The sequence below is a fragment of the Vipera berus genome (genome assembly GCF_964194415.1).
Source record: "Vipera berus genome assembly, chromosome: 3".
Classification (NCBI taxonomy): domain Eukaryota; kingdom Metazoa; phylum Chordata; class Lepidosauria; order Squamata; family Viperidae; genus Vipera; species Vipera berus.
The window spans coordinates 48,596,923-48,617,846 of NC_138204.1; the positions used below are offsets into that span (position 1 = coordinate 48,596,923).

At 36.6% G+C, this 20,924-nt stretch overlaps 1 protein-coding gene across 3 annotated transcripts in view; it reads right to left on the minus strand.

The window, feature by feature from the left end:
* FOXP4 (forkhead box P4) overlaps positions 1-18,817 on the minus strand; it is a 192,854-nt gene extending 174,037 nt beyond the window's left edge. The window contains exons 1-2 of one of the 3 annotated variants that reach the window (XM_081323170.1): positions 13,253-13,322; positions 12,650-12,686 (exon numbers count right to left, since the gene is read on the minus strand). The gene's annotated coding sequence lies outside the window, so the exon portion shown is untranslated. Of the gene's footprint in view, positions 1-12,649; positions 12,687-13,252; positions 13,323-18,358 lie in introns of those variants that run through there. The other 2 variants (XM_081323168.1, XM_081323169.1) reach the window with 2 other exon arrangements.
* Between the last annotated feature and the right edge of the window lie 2,107 nt (positions 18,818-20,924).

Genomic DNA, 20,924 nt, shown 5'->3' on the forward strand with positions numbered 1-20,924 from the left:
TTACGGGACTAAGTATTAGTCAAGCCAACTGAAATTGCATAAATTCAAGCAATCACAACTCTGGGTATGTATCATTTATTGTTTGTCCTGAAAGACAAACTTTTAAATTGCTTTTTGCAGGTTATACTTTATAATTTCAGTCTGACTCGATTTTTCACTTAAAATCTCTGTACAAACATTTTGTTGCAGAAGATGCAAACCACAGATAATGGCAGTTCACCCATCCTACTAAGCCACAGTGTTTTTAATGACAATTTCTGTAGTCCATACAATGCAAAACATTAACACTTTATTAGTGGAACTCTGGCCACATTATTTTCTCCTCAGCTTTAAAAGAAACTGAATCAGCGACTTCAGTCATGCAAGAAACAACATGGTAAATTAGTTTATTAGTTCCCCCACAAGCTATTAAGCAAAAGCTAAACAGTTTATATCATGAAATATTACATGTATACACGTTAGGTGTAACTAAAACTTTTTTTTTCATTTCAAAATAGTTGTAGTTCTGCAAATGCAACTGTGCCAAAGATAAAACTAGTACAAAATATACAGAGGCAGAAAAACAGCTACAACAGTTTCTGCTGAAAGCATTTCCATATTGCTTTGAAAGGCTGAAAATATTTTTTTTCTGGGTGGATTAAGACTGAAAAACAAATGGAGACAATCATTAACAAAAACAAAGATAATCATAAAATGGGCACCTTCCAGCTGTCCCTATGCATTCTTATCTTCTTAAACAGGGACTATACGAAATTGTTCTCAAGAACTCCAAAACAAAACATACATATAACATAGCACAGCCCAGTTCTAAGTTTTATTACTTTTTCTGAAGACTTTTACCACAATTTTATAGAGTAAACAAATTAGACTTGTAATTCTGAAGGATTTAGAACATACATAACCACCGGGTAAAGTAAGTATCAATGTGTACAAAAAACAGTTTCTCACATGTCTTGGGCAACACCTCCGTCTCCATAACACAAAATGAATCTATCCATTTAATTTCTAACCTGCAATAAGAATGCCACATGGCAGCAAGTTAAATACGTTACATTGGCAGCTTAAAATGATGGGGCCTTCAGTTCCATTGAGAACTAAGAGGATATTCACAATCCAGTACAATACAAACTGGAAAAATGAGGTTGTTGTTCCCCTCTATGCCTGTGAATCACATCTGAATCTCTTCTCCACTGACAAGCTCTACAAGCATCAATGTGGAATTTCATTTTTCAGATTAGCATATTAGTCATTTTAAAAATGTTGCAACTTACCATACCAAGCATATAATGGCAACAGATTCTACCTCAGTGAACACTATATCAATCTGGAGTTCAAAAGCGCATAGCATCATTTTCACACTGACACAACCCATTTCATGGGGGGGGGGGATAAAGCAATGGTGATATTGGACCACAGTATGGAACTCTGTATACTGGACCACAGTATGTAAAGTCAATAGCATAGACCCAAAGGTGCTTTTTTTCAGGAGGCAACTGGACTTTCTTGTGTTTCTTTTGAAGACATTTCACTTCTCATCCAAGGAGCTTTTTCAGCTCTGACTAGATGGTGGGGAGTGGAAGTCATAGTAGTCAGAGCTGAAGAAGCTTCTTGGATGAGAAGTGAAACATCTTTAAAAGAAACACTAGGAAGTCCAGTTGCCTCCTGAAAAAGCACCTTTGGGACAACCGTAACTAGATGATTGAGAACCTCCATAGACTTAAATTAATAGCATAGGCTACTAGTCAGCTGGATTTTTGTAATGAGTAGCTCTATGCGTATCTATGCATTATCCAACATTTGAGAGAAGAGAAATAACAACAGGTGGGTACTTTTAAGTTTATATTATTTTATATAACAGTGAATCATATAAAATGCACATACATCTCCAGAGTTGACAACATGGGAGCACCTAAGAGGGACAAGGACAGTTCAGCATTCCATCTGTACTAAAAAATCTCACTAAAGCTCACTGTGCATGCAGTATACCTATCTACTAAACTGATAATGATATGTTAAAGAGAATTTACCTAAGTGGTTTCCCAACTTATTTTTGCAACAAAAATATACTAAAACTTTGAATATATTCTTAGACAAAAAGAAATTGTTAGGATTAAATAGAGGAAAATATCATTGCACAATTCTGAATCAAAACATTACTCTTTTCTATTCATTCCCTTTTATCTCTTATGTATCAGGATTAGAAACTGCAAGACTTTATTAAACCTCAGTTTCCTACTATGTATGTGCTGAGAAATTAGATCTTAGTTTCTACCTTTATTTATAATCAGAAATCAAGCCACAATTCCTACTTTAACTATACCAAGAATCTGTGGTTTAACAATCCAGATTTTTTTTCCTATCGTGTAATAATAAAGAAAGAGTAAGGAAATGTTAAACATAATTCTCATTATTTAATACTCCCATGGTTTCATTCATTTCATTTCATTTATTAAATTTGTATACCGCCCTTCTCCCGAAGGACTCAGGGCGCTAAACAGGGCATATATAAATAGAAAATACAAAAATTAAAAGAGAATTAAATAATTGCCCAGATAAAACAGTAACAATATAAAAACCCATTAAAAACCCTAACATCCCCCATCAGGCCAGGCCAGCTTGTTCAAATAAATGGGTCTTCAGACCGCGCCGGAAGGAGCGAAGGTCTGGTGCCGTCCGGAGCTCAACCAGCAGTTGGTTCCATAAAGCCGGAGCGCCCACAGAGAAGGCCCTCCCCCTGGGGGCCACCAGCCGACATTCTCTGACTGGAGGCACCCTGAGGAGGCCCTCTCTGTGGGAACGCACAGGGCGGAGGGAAGTTGACGCCGGCAGCAGGTGGTCCCCGAGGTACTCCGGACCCATGCCATGTAAGGACTTAAAGACCATAACCAAAACCTTAAATCTCACCCGGTTAATAAAGATCATTCTCAACTGTGTGGATTTTTTTTTACTTTTAATCAGAGTACTTCAAAAAATGTGGTATAAACTCAGCTAGACAAGGCAATTTATAGCAAAGCCATTGGAACTCTTTCCTGCTAGATTTTTCTGAGTTATAACTAAGAACCTCCAGCCATCAGAGCCAAAAATTAAGAATGCAGAGAGTTGTGTTCAGAAATAGGGCAGGGTTTTTTCTCCAGACTCAAGTATTCAGATGCTCTTCTTCACAGCACAATGCAATACAAATACTAAAACAGCAGAATGCTGTAAAATATCCATGTTTAAAACTATATAATTCACTGCCATTAAAGCTAACAGAAAAGCAGTAGAAGAGAGAAGAAAACTATTCCAATCTAGATCCAGACATCAAAAATCAAGCAAGTAGTTAAGAAATGCCCATTCCTGGGCAACAGTACAGAAGGACCAGTAACAAATATGACAAATTGTAGAGACGGATGCATGCAGCTCTGAGTTAACAAGATTTTGGGGTGAGGGGAATTGAAAGAGAAGTTCCCTAATCACGCAAAAATTAAGAGCACAAAAATTTCTGAGACAAACTGATTGCATTACTGTCTTACCTTACCAATCTATCAGATCCATGTGCGGTATAATGCTAATTCAATCTCTTTAGAAACTGTTGCATTGAATGCACTGTGAAGCAGAGTTAGGAGGAAAAAATCACATTACAACAATTTATAGTCAGGAAAACAAAGAGTTATAGAATGGTAAATAGCAGGATAATTTACCGCCTATATAGAGACAAAAGTCCAGCACATCAGGGAAAATAGTTTAATCTAGACTAAACAGAAGGAATATTCATGTATGTAATTTAGCTACCTACAGTTTGAAATATTACAGTTCTGGGAAGGATTTTTACTATATAACCCTACGAACTTTGGAACCCAAGGTCTTTTATTGTTGCTCTAACTAAAATCAGGCTCTTGCCCAAAACATATGCATGCACATAATTGTTTGTTAAGGTTTTTAAGTATCATAAAGTCGTCACCTTACCATGGCATTAGAATAGCCTGAACCGGTACTGAATAATTATTAATTAAATGTATTTTAACAAAGTACTGCAAGAAAACCCCAAGACACCACCAGTTTACCAGTCACTCATACCCCCAACTTTTAATTGTAGCTACCAAAAACTATATATTTTTCTGCATTCCAAAAATTTTATTAGTTTAGAATATACGATACAATGAAAATACAAAAGTAAATAGCAGGAAAGATAGGGAAGGGGAAAGGGAGTAGAGAAGTGAGGTAAAGGAGAGGGGGAAAAAGGCATTGACCTCTGACTTCCTTTGGTGCAGTAAAGTAGAATATCAACAACAAACCTCAACTTTTTACTTTTACAAAATAATATAAACTAGCCATTTTGATAACATCAAGTCTATCTAATTGGTAAAATCCAAAATCAAAATTTCATTTTTTTTCCATCTTAAGCAAAAAGTCTAGAAGCGGTTTCCACATAACAGTAAAAGTATTCGTATTCTTTTCTTTAATCAGTACAGTCATTTTGTTCCTTCACAATTCTCCCTTCCAATTTCTTTTATGGACAAAGTTTCTCAAAGTTTTCACAGATATGTTCCCCCACCCCCACCCCAAGGAATAGCTCTACAACCCCCATGGATACAGTTAGTCCTTCAGAACAAAAACCAGGGTGGTGGTAAAAACAATAAGTTCTTGATAGACTTAGTACCTGACCTGTAAAAACATGACAAGCCTAAAAACGTCTGATATCGAAAGGGCAAAAACCTTTATTTCTGATGACACATTGTCAAGACAAATGTTGTTCACAGAAAGTCACACACGTACATACACTACAAATGATAATTAAAATAGAGAGAATAGCCATGGCATCCTCTTTTTCCATTTCTTTCCACATAGGGGTTAGATGCAAACTTGGTGATATCATAGAATCAAAACATACACGTATCTGTATTCAGACATCCTTACATACACATAGATAATAAGTGGCTTTTCACTCTGAATATTACATTTTGCAATTTTCTTTGAAAGAAAGCAGGCACAAGGGACTTAGAATTTATATCCAAATGTAATACAAGCATGTCGAAAAGACTTTCATCAGTTGTATTTTATTCCTGCTTTGTGATCTTTCAAAATTGATAAAAATAAGCTTCCTGTTTTCCACTGGGAAAGCTCCCCCTGAGCAGGTGCACTGTTCGCTGCTAAATGCAGATTAAAATAGAGAATCTAGAACATCTCGACTAACTCTTGTCCTCAGAATACAATACTAGTGGTACTTTGTTTGAAAAGGAGTTGTGCAATATAACAGATATACAGGTAGTCTTCAATTTACAATCACTCATTAAGTGAACCAAGTTACAATGGCACTAAAAAGTGATTTACAATCAGTCCTCACACTTACATGCCAATGGTCATGTGATCTTGGTCTCTTCATACATTATCTTTAGTGAAGCATGCAAACCAGCCTTTGCATTTCTTGCATCAGGTAAGGAGAACACATTTTTCTCCTTCTGTCCTGGCCACTTTTTACAGAGGCACAATTGGGAGCTTTTTCACAAACTGCATCACTGTCTGGTTTGGTGGTAGCAGTGCCTCAACTAGAAGGTCCATACAGAGAATGGTAAGGAGAGCTGAGAAGAGTATAGGAAGCTCCCTTCCCCTTACTCAGGATACTGCTTGTAAGTACTATGTGCTTAGATCTCAGAGAATTGTTAGAGACCCCACACATCTACTTCATGGTCTGTTTCTGTTGGTCCTCGCTGGGAGGAGGTTTCAGAACTACTAGATTCTGTAACATCTTTGTTCCTTATGCCATTCGTCTTGTAAATCTGTAGGATTCTTCTGTTTTTCCGCCATGTATATGTATACATTAGAACTAGACTGTGATGTTTCTCTGTGTCATATATGTGTGTGTATGTGGGTATATGCATAATGGGTTGTTGTTGTTTTTTGGAGAGCTGAATGCAATGAAATTTCATCTTTAATATATGCTGATTAGCATACATTTAAAGTAAAGTGACAATAAAGTTTTTATTCTATTCTAACAAAATTTGGACACTTGACAACTGGCATGCATTTACCATGATTTCAGGGTCTCAAGGTCACGTGATCGCCATTTGCAACCTTCCCAGCCAGCTTCTGACAAGCAAGGTCAATGAGGGGAGCCAGTTCTGCTTAAGAACCACACGATTCAGGGATTCACTTAACAACTATGGCAAAAAGATTGCAAAATTGGCATGACTCACCTAACCACCTTGCTTGTAAGTTTGTAAGCAGAGGACTACCTGTATAAAGGTCTTCTGCAGCTTCCAAATAAACTGTATCACCAAGTCTTTAACCTCTTGTCACTGCCAAGGAAACCAACTAAATGTCAAGCTTGAAAAAAGGAGAAACTGATGGAAATATGTTTACTTTTTCTGTAAACCTGATAAAAGGAGAAAAGACTACAAGATAAACAATTATAGCTAAAAGCCAAAATTATATAATATAGGATGATTTTGCACTAGCTCTGCTCTAAATAGTGGCTTGGCTGACCATTGATAAGGTTTGCAATATCACAGGTGCAGTCATTTACCGTACAGGATAGTATTACTGCACATTTTGAATTTATATGGCTAATGATTATTCCTTCCAGAAATAAAATCATTCCTTCCAGAAATAAAATCATTCCTTCCAGAAATAAAATCAGTTTACTCTGAGCAATTTATAACATCGTTGAAGGCACTCTGCCACTGAGTTTTCTACTTTAAAAACTTACGGGACATTGACTTCTCTTGTTCATCAGAATGAGCTTTTTTCTGCAGATATTCAGAGAATATAGCCCAGGAAATTTTATCTGGGTACCTAATGACTGAAGGATACTAATTCCCACATTATGGTTATTTTTACGATTTTACAGTATCTATGAACATCCAACAGTAAGTCAAAGCTGAGAGCAAGTAAAATAATCATCCTCTTTTCTAGATATGAAATGAGCTGATGGAATGCTAAAGTAATTTTCTTTTCAAAGGGATGTATATATTCTGCATAGCAAAGAAACAGAGATTGGAATTGTTTCAAAAGAATTCTGCATCAGTCATTGAAACTGGGCCTGATATTGAATTTACCAGTGACACTCAGATAAATTCTCTAGGTAACTTTTCACATGGGTCATACACAATGCTATTCCACAAACCATATGCCACATACTTTTTTTTAATATCTGAATCTAAGGTAACAAATCAGAATTTAATTTGGGAACAAATCCTAATCTAAACTAAATCCTGAAACGCTAGCTTAAGCTTTTCACACCTGAAACTCTGAATCCTACATTACTCTTGGCTTATTTTTAAGTAAGTCAGCTCTCTGTCAGTCCAAAAGTGCAAGGCAGGAGTAGATTTAAAAGGTATTATTTCTCAGGTTAAATTTTACTTTCTTGCATTTTCCCCCCAACTTTTCTTTGATAACAACTGTGTCTGTGCCTCGGTTTTCTCCGAGTTGAAAGCAGAAGAGAAGAATTGATCACTAAAGGCAAATCATGTATCTGCTTCCCCAGACTACAAAAAAAAATATCAATGTCACAAAAGGAAAACTTGCAAAACTCAGAAAAACACACATGGGCAAAATACATACATAATATAGAAATTCATAGCTATACCACCAAACCCACACAAATACAAAATAACAAAAGGAATACAAACGAACAAGATGTAAACTTTACATTTCCCAGGGGGAAAAAATTCACACCAACACTCCACCTCAAAGAACATAGGAAGATATACTGCACAAAAACAAAAGCAACAAGAATATCCAATGTTGTTTCTAAATGGCACAAACACATATTTTTCAAAAAGAAAATAGTCTATAAAAACCCAAGAGCCCAGACTCATATACATTTTAAAAAATCTGCACTCATAAAGAACTGCAATAAATACATACGCAAAATATATAAATCTTTCTCTCAAGCAAGCATATAGGAAAACTCCGCCATTATTATGAGGATGTTTGGGAGATCATAGTCTAATGATATTGGGAAAAGACATCAATGGAAAAAAGGCTGAGAATTGGACGAACAGCCTATGGAATGATTAAAAAGTCAAACAAGCCATGATTATTTTGCTCTTCTGCATGACTGTAGATTGTCCAGAGAACAGCAATAAAAACAAATCTTTCACCTACCATACTGCATGAATGTAGCTTCCATCTCAATTCTACATTCATTTATTGGGGAAATAATCTGCCATAGATATCAGTAAAACAAAACAAAACATACTATAATAAAAAGTTCTATGTTCAAAGATCAATGAAAATAGAAATTCACAAATGTAAGTACTTCGTTTATAACATAAAAGTGAAACAATCAAGTGCAAAATAAACAGAAGGGGATATGGATCCATTTGAAATCAAGAAGGCAAACAGAGGTTGTTGGGTTTTTTTTAAAAATTTTAATTGAGAGTTTGAAGAGACAGAAATTATTTATTCTGCCAAAGATAACTTGGAGGATTTACATGACATGAAGTTATGTGGGATGCTTTGAAAGTAAATACATATTTATTACCAAAGGATAATTTTATCAAAATAAACAAGAAAGTAGGTAAGAAAGCTATTTCACTGAGTAAAATCTTGCGAAGAGTTTCTGTTCGCCACAAAAAAAGAGAAGCTTTTGTCCATTAAAAATTATATGCAACATCAGAAATAAAAATAGGTGGGGGAAAAGTCATGGATGTAATTTATTAAAGAATTTTAAAATCAGAACTTTAAAAAGCAGTCCATGCTCCTCTGACCTCTTAAAAATCCCGTTATAAAACTGAACATTACAAGGTTCAAACAAGACTGTTTGCAATCACTATGTCAATTGGTCTAACTAAAAGTACAGATATGATCTAAATGTACCACTTTAAACTTTTTTCTAGGTGTTTTGCTTTGCTTTCAAGTGACTACATATTTTTGTTATTTTTCCTCATAGTTCTCCATCCTGCAGTGCCAACTTTTCCCTTCTATTTACTGAAGAAGTCAGCCAGCTTTTTTCTTTCTTTTTTTTCCCTTGAAGGAAGAGGAAAGAGTCTGTTAAGTTCTGCTCGCTAAGAAAATAACTTGGCATTATGAACTGCCATACCCCTTCTGATTAATATATCCACCCTTGTAATAAACAAAGGCAAAGAGGAAAACCAGGGCACTGTTCATTAGTGAGCAGACCCAACCTGCCAGACCCTGTAGCCAAAGTCTTAAGCCAATAGAACTGATTTTGGGGAAGGAGAAAGGGACTTGCACAATTAAATATTTATTATTGCTGTAAATATTTGGTACTGGCAACAATTTGTCTTCCACTGGCTGCCAAGGACCACTATTGAGAAACTTAAGCAACCCTTGACAAACAAATGTGAAGCAATTACAAGATACAAAGGAAAACACTTTTTAAAACAGCAGTGATGTGGTGGTAGATTTGGACACTTCCAGTAATTGTAACAAGATGGTAGGGGGGTAATACCAGATCTCTATATAACTAGTCCTCTATCAGCATATGGTATAGAATGAGGAAAAGACTAAAAATGAAAAAAAAATTCTAATGTCAGGCTAAGTTGGGAAAGCCATACTGGATCTCAGGGCTCTTCTGAATTATTTTTATTAAACTGAAATTACTTTCAAAAACTATATTTTATGGCTAGTTGGATTAAGTTTTCCCTCCTGTTTTAATTAGAAGCAATTTATGTCAAATATTGTACCACTCTAGAGACCACACTGGAATTAGAACCAATCATTGGAATTTCTTAATGGTACTATTTCTATTGCCCTGACTAGTCAAAGGACAAGCAACTTCAGCCTAAGTTGAAATAAGATTATTTCTTAACTCCAATTGATTAAGGTTGTTAAGAAATTGATGATCTGGTCAGATTGCAGAATAATTGCTACAAATAAACGCTAAATATTAAGTTTCTCTCACTTGATATTTAGCATTATCCTTTTCTAATCTATATCTTACATATAGGGACCTAAACTGCTTCCCAAATTCAGTCAATCTTTTCCCATGTAAAACGTAATGCTTCATACCTTAAATCAGTTTGATACAACTGAGCTATACAAAGAGATTTGTGAGAAGCAACCTAGAACTAAGGAGAAATTTCCTGACAGTTAGAACAGTTAATCAGTGGAAAAACTTGCCTCCAGAAATTGTAAATGCTCAAACACTGGAAGTTTTTAAAAACAGATTGGACAACCATTTGTCTGAAATGGTATAGGGTTTCCTGCCAGAGCAGGGGGTTAAACTAGAAGACCTTCAAGGTCCCTTTCAACTCTGTTATTCTGTTCTGTTATTCTGTTAGATGTTACAAAGCAGCCTTCACCAATTCAGCACTTTCAGATGTATTCAGGCCAACTTTTAAGAACCTGCAATCAGCAATAATATTGGAACAGCAAATACATAAGAGGGAATCAGTCTTAGGAACAGACATACTTGAAACAAGTTTAGATCTACTAGAAGACTTAGAACTCCAATTTATCTGCAACAAATCAGGTTTTTAACTCCATTTAGCACCCAAAGGCCTTTTTTTATCTACCATAGCATGTGAAATTTAAAATGGTTTGAGGCCACTAGGAGTGGACTTCCATACATTGACTAAGAGTTCACTTTGGTTTTGGTACTGCAATAAATCCTAAATTCAGAATATACTCAGAGACACCTTTTTTAGTTTTAAGTATATATTATACCAGAATCTGGTGGATATGTCTTGACATTTTTGCAATAAATACAATATTGGCCTACCTGGATATAAGGTACTATATTGCTATGAATGCTTATTGTAAGTTAAGATGTAGAAGCTTTCCTTCCATCACATCCATAAAGGCATACTTCCTACATTAAAAAAGTTAGCTGTTCCCATGCCATGCTCACAGCTGAAATTCTGTAATTTCATTTTGTAGAACTAAAGAATCTACAGTACTATTTTCCATTTCCCCTTTTTAGTAATTTCCATATTAGAATCAGAGAAATACCGGTACCTTTCCTTCACACACCCCAACAACATCAAGCTTCGTTTACTGTATCCAGGGAACTGCACATTTTACAAAAGTTCTTCTAAAAGATCTATTCCATCTTCAAGGACTTCCTTGCCATTCTGGCCATAAACTAAGATTACCATTTTCTTTTAATGAAACCAGAAAATTCTAAATCCAGCAATTAAATACATGTTGGAATTAAATATACCTGGAATTTAGTCACTATTAAAGATTCACTGCTTTTAAGATAATATAAGCTTTTAAAATAGATATCTTTAAAAAGTATATAGGAAAACATACAATGTTAAAAGGGACATACAGTCTTCTATTTTCAATTTTATTGTAAACAAATCCCATAATTCCTTAAGCAATACAACATAAGATGTGCTCATGGGATCAGATTACAGATTCATATTTGTAGTTAATTCTTCACCAAAATTAGCCCTCTTATCAGCCTCAAAAAATAGTTTGTACCATCCAACAAAGTTGCAGCTTGGCATTCAAATTTCAACCCAAGCTAAAAACAGTCATCATGCATGCCAAATCTCCTGCAACAATGCTTGTGAAAATCAACCCTTTATTATTCTAGCGCTGCCTGGAACTATGGAAGTAATTCAGCCACACTCTTTTTTCCCCTGCCTTTTCTTTCTTAAACTTGTTTGAACGGGACCATGTGGGATTGAAGCAAGGTCCTAGGTTCCTGGGTGTTCATTCTGGACTTTTAAAAAGGAATAGGCAGTGCCTACCTCCATCTGCAGAGATGGATAAATTCCCTAAAACTGCTTTGTTCACTCCTGCATGTGTGAGTCATTACACAAACAGTTTCCGTTTGAAAGGATCAAATACCGCCAGATAAATCCAGAAACATGTTCGCTCCTATCCTGCCCTCAAGGAACACACTATACACATGCTCTGTAGCCTAACACCACATATGCACATGGATCATTTTATCTTTTTAATGTACCATGCTTTATGCATTCCCCTATACACTTCGGTTCTATCTTTTTATGCAGGTAAGTAGCAGTTTCTTCTAAATTTCACCAAGCTGCTATAGCCAAGATACTGTACAGATGAAGAGTCCGCAATCTGCACATTTGAAAAATAACATTTGAGTCTCTGGGTATGCAGACTTAATCACTATGTAAATAGTGCACACTACAGTTCCCATTCTTCATAATTTGTAAGATTCTTCCTTACTACATATCTATTTCATGAACTACTCTTACTAAGTCACTTTGGAACAAATTCTTCCCTGTTTGCTACCCTGAATGTGCCAGCTCCCATCCTAACGTGTGTGATGTTAGATGTACAGTCATGCCAGTAAGTTAGAATAAAAAGCTTACCAAATATATCAAAAGACTGTGCCTTTTCTCCTTCTGCTCAAAACCTTAGAAGTTTATGTTTCTGTAAATGCCTATAGTTTTTAAATGGATCTAAGTTTTAAGATAGTTAAAAATACAGCTAGAAGATTTGTAATAATTCCAAAAGGAAAGCAGAAATTGTCATATTTTTCCATTTTTTACTGTACATTTTCTCACTGAAGGATAATAAGGAGGCTCAAAGAAAATGGGAATAAAAGGATTTGATCCTGTCTCATTCCAAAGACACAAAGGATATAAAACAAATGCAGACTATTTGGTGATAAACATATCTGTAAAGGCAATTCAGCAGAGCATGTTATGGAATACAATTTTTTTTAAAAAAAAATCTAGTAATAGTGCTCACAGCACAATCCAAGAATCCTACTGACCTGATGTACTTGCATTTTATCTTCAATAATAATTCTTCTATATAGAATAAACAAAATGAGAAATCAGGTTTGTGCGATGAATCACTGCTCTATGAATCTTAGTTCACCCTAAGCAACTATATTTTCAAAGGCACAATTACACTTTTAAATGTTTTCTTCTTCCTTATTTTGGCTATTTAAATTGTTCCATGCATATCCTAATTTTAAGAACAGTTAAATAGATGGAAATTTAATAATAATCAGTCGTTTACGTACATAATACATGTTAAGAATTTATAAAAAAAATTCAGATCAATATGTATCTACTACATTCTTGATTAAATTTCTTGAAAATCCTTTGTACATAAGATCTTACTTTTTTAAAAAAAAAAAGATACATTATTTTAAATTTCATGTGCAAACTATATACCCCAGGTCTAAAACTGCTCTGTGGGAAAAACAAAGTCAAATAAGAAAAGTAACATTTCTAATTTAAAAGCAAAAGAAATACTTCAAAAGCTTTTGATTACTATGGAAAACTGTTTATAGCTAGTAAAGGAGCTTTTAAGGATCAAGAATCAGAAAACATAACTAAGACAAATCAGAAAGAATGGCTAAGAATACCTGGCAAATTCGAAGCATAGCCATGAAACCTGAAATTAGCAAATTTAAAAAATTTAAAATAAACTTTTACAATAAGTTTATTTTAGAATACACTTACATATTACTCACATTTCCCAGAAGAAAGATTTTTTAGTTCTCACTTAACTTTAAATCATCATTCCTACCTATCAAACATTTGGGAGGTGTGCTATAACCTGCAGTGCAGCAATTACTCACAGAGTAAGGAGGAAATCACTCAGCCCTGGAGGCAAGTGAAGTAGCCAAGTTTGAAAGGTGGCATCCTGTTCTATCCAAGAGTACAACAATGCCGAATGGAGAATAATTAAATCAAAATGGGCAACACTGGGATTTGAAGTTGCCAATAAATAATGCTAAAAATGTTTGCTACCCAATTTAAGATACCTCAGATAAAACAATGTACTTTTGCAATCAAAAGTGACCTTCTCCATAAGGTATTAATAAAGTAACCTATTTCTACCTTAAAGTTTTATTATTAAGAGCCTGCAATGAATGTCTTGCAGAACTTCAAAATCAAGTATCTCTGTAAGATTAAGTTGCTCTCTTAAAGCACAGATGTGCAATCATAGGGAGAGAAAATGCCTTGCTTAGTAAGAAACACACGTGCTACCAGGGAAGGAAGATTTGAAGAAGCAAATTCTCTCTCTCCCTCTCCCTCCCCCCCTCCTCTTCAACTTTTTGAGGGGGGAAAAAAACCTTGCTTGCTGTGGTAGGGGTCAGGTAAAAATCTACACAATTCCTTTCTTTCTAAAGAGACTCACAGGATAATAAATAAATAACTAGCACACATGAGTAATCTACGTGTGCTCCTTTCCCACATTCAGTCTTCTGTAACATATAGGTTAAAAATTTTCCACTACCATACTTCTGAAATATAAACAAAGATTTGATTTAAACTATCACATACACACTTGCCTGGAAGCAAGCTCCATTAAACATAATGAGATTAATTTCTGAGTAAGTATGCATAGGATCGGACCATAATTCCTCTTAAAAGTAAAATACAACAACATCTCTTTTTTTCCAATCTTCTTCTCCACATATAACAGAAACATATTTTCAGCTTCTCCCCGCCACACACCCCCTTTTCCAACCCCACAGCAAGACACACACAAACATTATCAGATTCAAAAGCATCCCTTGTGCCATGAGAAAAGAAATGCTCCTAGGCTTCTTTGGGCAAAAACTTCACAACTGACTGCACATAGTTCCCGGCTTGGTTATTAGAAACGAAAAAGAGAAAGCGCCTGAAGTGTTTATTTTATTTGCTCTTTGCTTTATAGATTTTTTTTTTTTTTGGTCTTAAGAAATCCCTCTTTCTATACGGAAAATCTGAGTTAGGAATACACCGAAATTCTTCTCTGTTCTTGATTTTAATCTCCTCTAATAAAGGAACAATAAATGGAAATGTTAATTATTAAATCTAAATCGATATGCTTAGACCTAAACTACTCATCTAAACTATTTTCTCGTTGATATCCTTTAGTCCTAAATGCAGTCTTTCTTATTCTAATTTTAAACTGTGTGACATTAGGATAACAGGGCGCTCAGCATCTTTATGGTTTAAAAAGTTATCAGTTTGAGAAGAAAGGAATTCAATGCCTATTTTCTAGTTTTCTAACAATATTGCACAATGGAACTAAGACATCCTTATCCCTACTTTATGTCTCATATTCTGAAGTTCTATGCTCAATGAACTTTTCTTTTTTATAATGCATAAATGAATAGATTACCTAGGATTTTGATTATAATTTGCACTGCAAAGTTGTTCCCAAATTAATATGAAAGGTAAAACTGTTGGTTTTAGGAAATTATTTTTACAAACCTATTCTCCGCACATTTCAGATTTACATATAAATTATACACAGTCACACATACCAAATATTCACTCAGTTCAAAGGACTCAGTTGAACTTTGAATAACTTTCTAAGAAATCTCCAAATGAATGACTTTTAATACACTCATTCCGAAATGAGAAAAAATAATTTTCTTAATCACTTTTCTGCTTATTTGTTTGGTTTGCACAATAAGTATCTGATTCAGATTGCTTTCTGCCCAGTTTCATAGAATCTGCCTGTGGTTGTTTTTTTACTAATTCAGAATGGAAAAGAATAAATATTTTAAAATCAAATTATCTGAGGATCACTTAACTTTAGATTTTAGTTTTACTTTAAAACACAATAAAAATTAAGACTACAGTGCTTCTTCATTGTAGCATTGTCATATTTTATACCATTTAGAAGTTACTCAATGGATTTTACTTCTATATGGACCGGTATATAGTTATTAAATAAAGTTAATTTTGTATGAACTTTCTCAATAGAGTGGTTGATGCTGTTGCCAGCTAACATATGCAACTGATGAGTTCTATTGGCTGAAGTGTTAACATCATACACTATCAATTTCATACAAAATGGCCTATTAGTGGAACAACTCCCTTTCTTGTAACAGTACATCTGGATAATATTCTATATTATTTCAAGCAACATTTCTATTTCTTGTCCCTACCCCCACATTCAATATCTGAAAATATTAAAGTTCCAATCTAGAGCTAAAAAGTGGAATTATCTATAGTAGAAGACTGTCTTATAAACTTTACCTTCAAGAGACAAATGCAATTTTTGGCTGCAGTACATATTTTAAGTCATCAATGGACTCTGGAAAGAGATCTATAAATTAAGGGCTTAGAGCTAACCTGAGGGTGTCCAACACACTTCTCTTAATACTGCACTTAAAAAGAATATAATGCCTATTCCTATTTATGCAACATATTATGAATTTGAGGAAAATGTGCTTAAACAGCTTTAAACATATGAAATTCAAGAGAAAGTGTTTGTTCCAGGTGCATACTAAAAATGGAAGATGCCAACATTAATTCTTACCAAAGAAAAAAAATGCACTTATTGTATTTAAACTAATCTGCCTTACAAAACTTTGTATAGGGGTGGTGTAAACATATGTGTAGAAGAACTAGGGGGGAAAAATCTGAACTTTAGTAATATGGGCAGGAAATAGATCTTAAAACTATTTGCCCCTATTGTGGGAAAATGAATATTATAAAAATTGACTAATACATTTCACAAATCCATGCAAACTAAAATTCTTTCAATAGCTTGCTTAAAACTTCTCAGTTGCCCAAAGAAACATGAAAATAGGAGATACTGACTGAGGTTTTACTGGGCTAGTCAGCAAACTAAACATCCAATCTGAAGCAATTGTAGTAAAATTGTCCATTTGAGATTCCGTTTAATAATGAAATTTTGCTTTTCAAGATTTTTTTTAAATTAGGAGACATCTCAGTTGATGCTCTAAGCAATGTTATTTAAAGTGCCCCTCTGTCTGCTATTTAAGTTTTAATCAACTATGGGGTTTACAATATAGATATTTCTATCGTTTTGTTCTTCTATTCATTTATGGAAGTCACTTCTTTCTCTTTAGAAAGAATTAGAACTAGCATACTATATTAGGGATAATCACATATCCAGTAGCTTCCCTGATACTTTTAGCCTAAACTAACATTTCTAGTCATAGGTAACATTAAAAAGAAGGAAAGCCAACAAGAAAATGCCACGCTAACTGATGGAGCTTCTTTGACAGTGTTATATTCTGTGCAATAAAAATGTATGTAAAACAAAACCTCCTTTAAAGTCACACTAAAAGGAAATGTTCTTTTTGTAACTCTCATTCCACTTACCCTTTCAAAAAAAGACCCATTAATTAAAAAAAAATATTTATAATAAAATCATTTAAATTTTATCCCAACTGAGGCATTTTGTAGCTAATGTTTTTCTACCATCCCAACGTTTTACAATCCCGGAGAACAAACTCAAAAGCTGGAGGATTTGTTTTGTTTTTGTTTTTGTGTTTTGTTTTTGTGTTTTTGCTAGGCAAGAATTTGATCCGAGTTACTTGCCAGAAAAGTTCCTCCATAAAGTGAAGTTGAGGGTGGGGGGGGGAGGTGGGGGGGAGCGGGAATCAGCCGTCCCGATCCGAAGCTTTCCCTCTCCCTCCCCTCCCCCACCCTGGTGTGTACTCAAGGCGGCCATAAACGCGAAAACCTTGGAGTCAACCCGTCCTGTCAATCACAATAAATTGTAATTCACAGACACACTTACCGAACTGATTGATCTGGAGAAACCCCAAAGCGGTTTTGCAACATCTTCTCCCCACCCCTCGCCACATTCACAAAGACAGAACAGCCAAATACACACACAAACACACACACACACACACAAGCCGCTTCTTCACTTCCCCCCCCCCCCTACAAGCAAGATCCTCCTATCTCTGCCTCCTCTCCTCACCATCGCCGCCCCCGCCCCCGAACAAAGAGGAAGCCTTCCAGCGTGCCACTTCGTCGCCGGCCGATGCCCCATCCATCCTGGGGCTCCGCACCCCTGAACCCCCCCCCCCGCTCGGCAAAACCCCGGCCGAAAAAGTTGCCTCCGTCAGAACCTCCCTTTGTCTCTCGCTCGCTCGCTTCGGGTCCCGGGTGCCCCGAACTTTCACGCGCTTCCTTGGCGAAAAATCAGCCGCCGAGAAATCCAAAGCAAAGACCCGGAGCGGCGGGGCAGCTGCCGCTTTCCAAGTGGCTTCACGCCGCCGCTTCTCTTCTTCCCCCCCCCCCCAAAAAAAAACACACCCTCCCGCGACATTCTGGAAGGGTTTTTCCTTGCTTCCTCCTGCGGACACTGCAAGGAAAGACGGGGGGGGGGGGCGCCGGGAGACGGAACCGACCAAGCAGAAATCTCAGCCTCCCCTGACACCTGTTTTCCAAAACACCGGCGGGGGTGGGGGGGGTGGGAAAGAGAGAGAAAGGACAACAGCTCGGCCCGTTGAGCAACTTTTACGGGTTTCCCCCCCCCCCTGGCGCAAATATTCTGGGTAATTTCTCGAGACTTTCAAGCGAAAACGAGTCCTTTCGGCAAAGGGGAGAAAGAAAGGAAAAGGAAAAAAACACAAAAAAAGAGGAAGGAACTACAAAAGGTCCTTCGCCTGGATTCAAAAGTCAAGCAACAACGAAAGTTGAAGAGAAAGGGAGAGTTGTGGGGGGTGGGGGGGGCGCTAGGGTTGCTAAGAAATCCCACCAACCTGTTTTTGGATCTTACGGCGCCCGGAATCGAGACTCAACTTTTAACACCCCCCCACTCGGCGCATGTGGCTGCCTCTTTCTTGCCGTCTTGCCGCCGCCGCCGCCGCCTCCTCCTCCTCCAGCTTCGTCCCTTGCGGTGCAGAAATGCCCGAGATCCCCCAAAGTTAAACACCTCAGAGACAAAGAGAGGAGAGGGGGGGTGGAGAGAGAAAGAGGCCGAGAGAGAGAGAAAAGAAAGCTCTAACACAGTTCGGGCATGGTCATACTTTTCTCCTGCTCAAGCTTTGGCTGTTTTCTTCTCTCGTATCGTAGTGGGGAGGGGGGGGACCGCCTGTTTCTTCCTTCTTCTCTTCCGTTTTCCTCAATGGAAGTCTCAAGGGGGGGGGGAGAGTCAATCTCTATGCCTTGGGTCCCTCCTCTCTCTCTGTCCCATTCAGACGGGGAGATCAGCGTCTAATCACAGGGGTTGTGTCTGTACTGGAGATGTGACTTGAGAGCTTGGAAGGGAGGGGTGGGAGAGCGAGTTACTTCCAGTTTTACCATAATTCCTCTAAAGCAGGTGCAGCTCGTTTTTCAAGCCCACGGGTCCTGAATAGAAGAGGAAGCCACGGCGAGGGAGAGATAAAAGAGGTGAATGAGAGGGGAAGGGACGCTATTGAAGCCAAGAGGAGTTAAAGGAAACGAGGCCTCTCTTGCGATCTGTCAAGTCACTTTGGGGCCTTTTCTTTCAGTACCTGAGCGGGCTGCTATTTCTCCGTGCTGCTGAATATAGCGAAGGCGATCTGTACTTGCTCTCTTTGGCTTTTCTCCTTGCTTTGTTACTCTCTACTTATGAGTGGCCACTGTGATAAATTAATCCCTAAAAGAATGCAGATATTGAGGTTGTAGTTTGTGAAATGGCCTGTGGCGTGATTGTGTCCTTAGCTGATCAATTTTAACCAAGCACTTCACTGTATACAATTTATTCTGTTTAACAAACCTGCATATATAATACTGGTGCAAGTGGAAGGATTTTCTTCAGACACACAGGCGGTGCTGCATATTTGAGCTCAAGTGTGTAAAATGCAAAGTTCTTACAAAGAGGACAGAATGAATAAAGGATTTTCACATGTGAAGCTTAACTCCGTCATTGCACATCTCACACCCGTAATGCCAATATCAACACTTTACAATAACTTCCTGCATTTTGTCTTCTACAAAAAGATTCAGCTGACTGCAGAAACACAGTGTGAAGCTCAGGTTTATGCTTTAGGTTGATGCATGAAAATATTCAAAACGCAAAACTGAAGTAGATAAGCAATGATTGTACCCTAAAATCAAACAATGGCTGAAAATTGTAACAAGATGAGAGTTGTATGAAAACACTGGCAATTTTTTATTTGTTCATTTTATGCACCCCTTTTAACCTCCCTAAAATTGGATACTATCTAAACTTATCTAAATGAAATTAGATTACTTTGGAGTATAAATTAGTTCACACTGTAAAAGTTCTATAGGTCTCTCCAAATTCCTTTAAAATTTTGGTCTGATTGAAACCAGGTCAATAGGTAAAAATACTGGTGACTAGTTTGTAAAAAAAAAATCAGGGTTATTTACCCACAACACTAAATGGATAAATACAGTATATTGCAAACAGACTGTGAATTTTCAAACTGGATTATTTTAATTTAAAATCAGATGCTTAAAAGTGCAGATAATAAATTCCCTTTAAATGATTTGCCAGTATTAAATAGTCTGAGTGTGAGCACGCTAGCTTGTACTTAACAAGTGCCTTCTTCCAATTACATTTAATTATAGAAATATAAAACAGTTTTCAACATTTTGCTATTTTGTTTTAGACTGAAAAAATGTAATCTGTAAGTTATGGGCATCACTTTTGCTCGCTATTTTCTTTCTGTGAGGCGTTATGAATCTGAAAGAAGCAACACTGGTAAGAATGGGAGTGTACAAAATAATCCAGTGAAAGTTGCCATAATTTCAAATGAGGGGAGCTGTCACAGGGTACCTGGGACATGTGCTGGGGTCAAAGAATGTAGCAGGACTTGCTGCAGTTAGGGGAAAGGCTTTTCTGTCGTGCTAGGCGGAACGTCTATAGATGTTTAATCTCTGCCACAGTGCTTGGATGATAGAGAAGGCAAAAAGGAAGTACATCCAACCCAAATGTACCTAGAGTGGGAAGAATTATACCAGCTCTGAGTGCTTAGTTTTTCTTCCATCCGGATAAATATGATAATTGTAAACAAATATAAAAATAAAGGGAAAGAGAGGTTTGAGGGAAAAGAAAACTTCGCGTCCTTTCTACCTTGCTAATCCAACTCCTGAAGAATTTGTAGTTCATCCTCCCAAAGCATTATGCTTCTCCAGTCTTGCAAGATTGCTATATCTGAATCACAAGCTATCCTGGTTTGATCCTTGCACACTGTTCTGAAACATAAACTTTAAAACATAATAAAAAGCACACATAATTCAACACTCTTGAAACAAAATTAATTAGTTATCCCTCTATAAGTGAAAAGTGCTGTGCAACTTGTGACCTATTGGTTGATGTAGTTGAACGAATGAAAG